The 7,025-nt window shown below is 42.3% G+C and overlaps 1 long non-coding RNA gene across 1 annotated transcript in view; it reads left to right on the top strand.

Annotated features, from left to right (window-relative positions):
- The first annotated feature begins 655 nt into the window (after positions 1–655).
- LOC116704694 (uncharacterized) overlaps positions 656–7,025 on the top strand; it is a 16,805-nt gene continuing 10,435 nt past the window's right edge. Inside the window, exon 1 of the long non-coding RNA XR_004335757.1 lies at positions 656–716. This is a non-coding gene — a long non-coding RNA (uncharacterized LOC116704694). The remainder of the gene's footprint in view (positions 717–7,025) is intronic.

Genomic DNA, 7,025 nt, shown 5'->3' with positions numbered 1-7,025 from the left:
CCATTTATCTGCTAATAATACAAGGAAAATAAACAGAACATGATGCCACCTTCGAAATGGGACGCCAGAGCCAAGAAGCAGCATAAAAACAACGTCTGAAATGAGTTTAAATTTGATGTAGAAAAGTGTCCACAATGACCACATTTGACTGCAATGCCCTTATAGCGGCCTGTTGACATGATACTGGACGTTGGTGGACGTCTCTGGCGTTTACAGTCTGCACCTTCAGGGGGGAGCAAAACGGATATGCAAAAACAACGTAAAAGACGTTGTTTGGACAAATTCTAGTAACATTAGTAATGAAACCTAAACAGCTAATGTAAGTTGAAACTGCCTGCGAGATTATCCTGTGCTATCGGTAATTCCTCTACTATGCGACAGGAAGTGCGTAGTTAGACACTCTCGTTAGCCTATTTTCACAAAAACGTTGGCTGTGGCGCCATAACGGAGCCTTTTATACATTGTGTTACAAAATAAACAATAGACAAATAGAGGCTTAAATACTTGGATGTCAAGTTATTTGCTGTCAAAGCGCGCCAAATGAATGGAGTCAATGGGATGCAACGGCAGGTGATGGCTAGTAGAATCAATAGGCTCATAGGAGGTACACTGTTGTGGACTCTCGCTTACCCCCTTGGTGAAACATCCCCAGCCCAATGGCGCAGTATCCAGACTCATATTCTGATTAGAATCTGAGATATGACGACGTCAGGCTAGTTTTATGACATCATTAATGAACAAAAAATGTTACATATTGTAGGCTCCTTTAACCTTACAGATTGCTGCTGTACCTGCTCTGGTATGTAGATCTTCATAGCTGCTGTTCCATCCAAATCCTCCGGGAGGATGGTCGTGTGGATGGGGCCTGCGTCAGAGTGAGGGGAGAAGACGGTACTGTGGCTAGATGAGGCCACTCACCTTGGCTTTGATCCAGCCCCTGCCTGGGGGGTCCAGCTGGACTGGCAGGCTGCAGGATCGGTGGTCTGCGTGGGCATCATGATTAGCCCACCTATGAACTCGGTCAGGGGACGCTATGATGGTGCTCTGCTCTAAAGGCAGGCTTGTCTGGTGGACGCCCCTGAAACAGACCAGGTTCCAGTCTTGACCTGCCCATGGGCCTTTCTCCTACCCCTGAATCAAGCTCCAGCTGGGACACGAGGGGTCATCGTTTCCCTTTCCATGTCTGAACATAAATCTTAGGGAGATTCCTTCTGATGATGAGGATGAAGAGGAGGACACCGACAGAGGGAGAAACAGGTGGTCTAAGATACACGGCGAGGAGGCAGAGATGGCCCTCCCATGTCTCTGAGAGGAGTGCGTCAGGGCTGCTCTACTCCAGCTGACATTGCCTTATTTGGAACGCCTCTCTCTTCCTCTCATCTTCATCAACAGACACAGCAGATTTGAGCTCTGCCTTTCTGATGTAGCGTGGAGCAGCCTGCAGTGAAGACTGATGGCATGAAAGAGGAGGTTCCTGATGAAGACCTCCACAGGCTGCAGACAGGCCTCCTTCTCTAAGGGTTTTCAGGGACTGGGAGCTGGCTGGTTTCTCCATGGTGTTTGAGTGCAGTGTAATTCCAGGAGCGCCCAAACACCCCCCTGTTCTGCGCTTTGGTACACTGTCTGGGGCAAAAGTCTCAGACAGACTGAACTGAGCTCTGACTCACCACCTGAGCTGCCTGCTGGTTTTTCACAAAGTCCAAGTGTGTGCTTGCTGCTGTTCTGATTTAGTTTTAAATGTGTTTCCATGTTGCTTGTGTTGTTGTTGAGCATGATACCACCGCGGGTAGAATTGTTTTGCCAGCGATTGCTCCCGGCGGGGCCGGGTGTTGTCACCCCCTCAGTTTCTGCCGAGGTTATCTGTGCTCCAAGCGGACTCAGTTTGGCGTCTCTCGGGGAAGGTGTTCGTGTTCTTCGGGCGGGAAGTCGCGGCGGCTCGGAAGAGATCTCTTCACCGCCTCCACCTTTGAATTCTTTCTGAGAACGACGTACGAGACGCATCAATCTGTTAACGGTGGCCAAGGAGTGACAAATTTTTGAATTGTTCCCGGTTGCGGTTCTGGTCAGGCATGGTCCCTAATGAAATGCCTGAAGTGCAGAAGGAGATCCGAGTTTTTCACCGTGCCCCCGCTGCTCTGGAGGAAATATAACACGTGTCGAGATAATTCTGTGGGCCATTCTGCTCTGAATGTTGTGGCTTCTGTCTCTCTCTCCACTTGTCTGCAGGCTCAAGGTGGGGAGTTGTTTCTGTCAGAGGAATATAGCTCCCGCCCAGCTCAGGGTATTTCTGCTGCATTCCTGCAGAAAACCGGATGTCTGATGATGTAAACTGTAGAAAATACTGGATTGGCACAAACTAAATGTACACAATTATCGCATAGCTATCATTTGGGTATTTTCTTTTATTTTATTTGTACTTATAAGTTTTTTTTCCACAAACACTTTTGAAAGTGTCTCTGATAAGCAATTCAGCATTGGTCTTCTGTTGGCGCTACATTCAGAATAGGGCTAACTAACAATAGAGGCCTTGGTGTTAGTTTTTGCTTAGTAAGTTTAATAAGGTTTCTTGTAAATCAATCTCAAGACGCAATATTGGAAATGACCCCTGTAGACGGCTTGACAAGAGTAGCTACCTTTTTACAGGAGAAGGACACAGTGTTTAAACTGAAAAAAATGCTTATAAGAAGTAAAAACTAAATCAAGGTCATGTCAAAATTATTTTTGACCATTTTTTTTAACCTTTGTCCTTCCTTGTCTTTCTACCCCTACATATATTAATTAAACTGACATTTCTATTACCAATAAAATAAAAATATCTTAGGCTAGGCTATAGGCTATGTGTTTTTATATGACTAATGAGTTTGAAAATTTTACGTAGGTTTGGACTAAGAGTAATGGCTTTACGAGTGGGTCCCCGTCTTAAGCAACATACTGTATTGTATGTAGTCATATGGAGGTACCATGTTCACAAGCAATACATTTGTCAGAAAATAGGTGTTCAAACCGGAAGCAGTAGAACTCTTCATGTTTGTCTGCTTTAGTTTATTATTATTTATTATTATATATTATATTATGCGCTCGAATGAGCAAAGAAAACTGAATTGGGGGAATAACTGAAGTGGTGTTCATGTGCTTACTACAGAAAGATAACCCAATCGGCCATGTGGCGATGTAATTAAGGCTTCAAAATGCAAACTTGAACGGCACGTCCCCCAAAGCCGAAGTCCCGATTGACTTGAAATCCTTTCAGGATATGTCCTCATAAGTACTAAACCACGGCCTTAAAAGTTTCATTCAAATTGTTTTTTTTATTAAAGATTATTTTTTGGGGCTTTCCCTTTATTGTATGACAGTGGATAGACAGGAAAGGGGGAAGAGATGTTGTGGCAAAGGGCCACAGGTCAGATTCAAACCCTGGCCACTGCAGGACCCAGCCTACATGGGCGATTGCTTAACTGATGAGCTAGAGACCGCCCCAAGTATCTTTCAAATGAACCCCAGGGGCGCTTATAAAGCAGACAAACTGCAAGTGATAAATCACAAATCGGCTATAAATGACATAATGTTTGTCCAATCAACAAAAACTTACAGGAATGGCTAAATAATGACCCACACATACAGTACACTGCAAGTCTCATTAATCTGATCATCTGCCAATCTACCAGCAATGAATGTATAGCCGCATTTCGTCATTCGCCGCTGGCTATCGAGGTGGTGTCCAGATAATGATGTGGGCTTGTGGATCACTGGCAGTCTTTCTGGGGAAGACCTGGTTGATTTGGAGACGGCATTCACCCACTTGGGATGAGCAGCTCTCATTTCTAGAAATCTTGAAGTTTATTAGTGTGACCTGATCCTTGACAATCCAGAGTTGGACCAGGAGGTAGGTTAGTCCCAGTCTAACACACTTCATCTGTCTTTATTCCAGGGGTTACCTAGTAAAACCCCATATGACTGTGTGCCCCCTGACCATTGAAATTATTTGAATCAAAGGTAAACAGAAGAGGAGCTGTGCATAAACCTCATAACAATTAAAACCACAAGTGCAATCGTGCAAAAGAATAGGAGAATTAAATGTGGACTCTTACATAATATCCCTCTCTTCTAAGGTGTACTAGTAAATGAATTAATATCAGATTCTAATATGATCTATTCTGTCTCACTGAAACCTGGCTGGGTGATGGAGAATATGTTGTCAAATGAATCTCACCCCCCCAGTTATTAATACTCACATTCCTCGAGGCACAGGCCGAGGAGTGGAGTTGCAGCTATCTTGATCTAGTCTACTAATCAGCTCTAAACCTAAACTGAATATAACTCATTTGAAAGTCTTGTTCTTAGTCTTTCACACACCAAGTTGGAAATACTGCAACCAGTTCTATTTGTTATAGTTACCGAGCACCTTTCCAATTCTGAATTATTTATCCGAATTTGAGAGTTTTTGTCAAACTTAGTGCTAAAAACGCGACAAAGTTCTTATTGTGGGGATTTTAATATTCATGTGGACGATGAGAATGATAGCCTTAGTACTGCGTTTATCTCTCTTAGATTATTGGCTTCTCTCAAAGTGTTCATAACTCACCGTTTAACCACACCCTTGATCTTGTTCTGGTATATGGTGTTGAAATTGAACATTTAATAGTGTTTCCCACAGAATCCCTTTTATCTGACCACGTTTGATACTTTTGAGTTTATACTGCTGAACTATCGCCATTAGGCAAAACCTTCTATACAAGATGTATCTGATAGTGCTGTAACTAAATTTAAGGATGTGATTCATTAGCATTGAATTCATACCAAGTCCCAAAGTAACGGAGGACTCCTATGCTAATTTCAGTCCTCCCCAAATCAATTTTTGTTGACAGTGCTGCAGGCTCACTGCGAACGACACTCGACTCTGTTGCCCTCTAAAAAAGAAGATAAATAAAACAAGACGGTTAGCTCCATGGATAACATGAAACTCGCAAATTAAAGCAAATATCGCGGAAACTTGAGAAGAATTGGCGTTCCACCAATTGTAGAATTCTCGTTTAATCGGCAGATAGTCTTAAACGTATAGAAGGCCCTCCGTAATGCCAGAGCAGCGTACTACTCTCATTAATTCATTGTTCACTGTTCACTTATATATGCTTCCTTTAGGCAAATATTATCAGGAAGCACCTAAACTTTCATTGTTATGCAGATGATACTCATTATATCTATCAATCAAGCCGGATGAAACTAGTCAGTTAGCTAAACTCAATGTGCTTCAGGATATTAAAACGGATGACCTGTAATTTTCTATGTTAAACTCAGATAAAATGAAATTAGCTCTGGGGCTGAAGCACCTCCGTGACGACATATCCAAAGAGATAGTTACTCTGAATGAGATACCCTGGCGTCCAGCACCACTGTGAGGAATCCTAGAGTTATCTTTGATCAGAACATGTCCTTTAATTCCCACTAAAGCAAATTTCAAGGATCGCCTTTTTTCACCTACGTATATTGCAAAGATCAGGAATACCTGTCTAAAAGTGATGCAGAAAAACTAGTCCATGCATTTGTTACTGCTAGGCTGGATTACTGCAATTCTTTGTGATTCAGTGCTTGAAAAAATCCATCAAGACTCTTCAGCTGATCCAGATGCTGCAGCAGTGTTCTGACAGGAACAAAAGAGATCTCTCCTGTTTTAGCTTCTCTGCATTGGCTTCCTGTAAATCTAGAATAGAATTTAAAATACCTTCTTCTCACCTACAAGCTCTTCATGTCAGGCACCATCTTATCTTAAAGAGCTCATAGTACCTTAAACCTACAAGAGCACTACGCTCCCAGAGTGCAGGGTTACTTGTGGTTTCTAGAGACTCTAAAAGTAGAACGGGAGCAGAGAGCGTTCAGTTATCAGGCTTCTCTTCTGTGGAACCAGCAGAGGTGGGTAGAGTAGCCAAAAATTGTACTCAAGTAAAAGTACTGTTACTTCAGAATATTGTACTCAAGTAAAAGTAAAGTAGTCATCCAAAAATTACTTGAGTAAGAGTAAAAAAGTGCTTGATGAAAAACTACTCAAGTAGTAAAGTAACTGTTGAGTAACGTCTGATTTATTTCTTAACACAAGCATCAATCAGACAGACAAAATACAAAATAATCTTTTAGGCAAATCATAGCTCATCCAATCAATAAAATAAATTAAAGTTTTTATTAATACAAAACAGCTTACTTGAGGACTTTCACATCAAATTTGGATGGATACTCCCAGTTGTAAAAAATATTGTATGTAACTAAAAGACAAACATCCACCGATCAAGCAGAAACTAGTTTCCTCAGGTTAGATGTGTGATGTGTTGAATGCGCACATGTCCGTTTGTTTTGGTCGACACAGAAGGCACCGCATAATGTAGCTGCTGTTTCCACTTTTCCTAAAGGTAACCATGCTTCACTATGAGGCGAAGGGGGGGGGGGGGGGGGGGGGGGTTCTCCTGGTCTGCGTTGCCTTGGTGACGTTGGATTCTGACGTCTTTGCTTGCTACGACTGTAAAGCTAACCTGTCCCGCTGCTGCATAGACATATAAAGAGAGACCTCTTTATATGTCTATGCGCTGCTGAGCGAGTATGGTCACGTGACTGCACAACGACGTGTGTATTGGTTAAGCACAGTCACGTGTAGAGCCCTCAGCGAAAGACTCTCACTTGTCAAAATAAAACATTAAAATGAGACGTACGCAGGGTAAAAACAATGAAGCGTAGTAACGAGTAAAAGCTCTTGTAGGCCTAAGTAGCGGAGTAAGAGTACAGTTTCTCTTCATAATCTACTCAAGTAAATAAAAGTATAGTGATTAAAACTACTCCTAGAAGTACAATTTTTTCAAAAACTTACTCAAGTAAATGTAACGGAGTAAATGTAACTCGTTACTACCCACCTCTGGGAACCAGGTTCCAGTTTGGGTTCGGGAGGCATACACCGTCTCCACATTTAAGAATAGGCTTAAGACTTTTCACTTTGATAAAGCTTATTGTTAGGGCATAGAATTAAATATTGTTAGGGAGTGAGG

This window comes from Etheostoma spectabile, chromosome 16, assembly GCF_008692095.1.
Source record: "Etheostoma spectabile isolate EspeVRDwgs_2016 chromosome 16, UIUC_Espe_1.0, whole genome shotgun sequence".
In the NCBI taxonomy this organism is placed as follows: Eukaryota; Metazoa; Chordata; class Actinopteri; order Perciformes; family Percidae; genus Etheostoma; species Etheostoma spectabile.
This window is presented reverse-complemented; position numbering and strand designations above follow the sequence as displayed.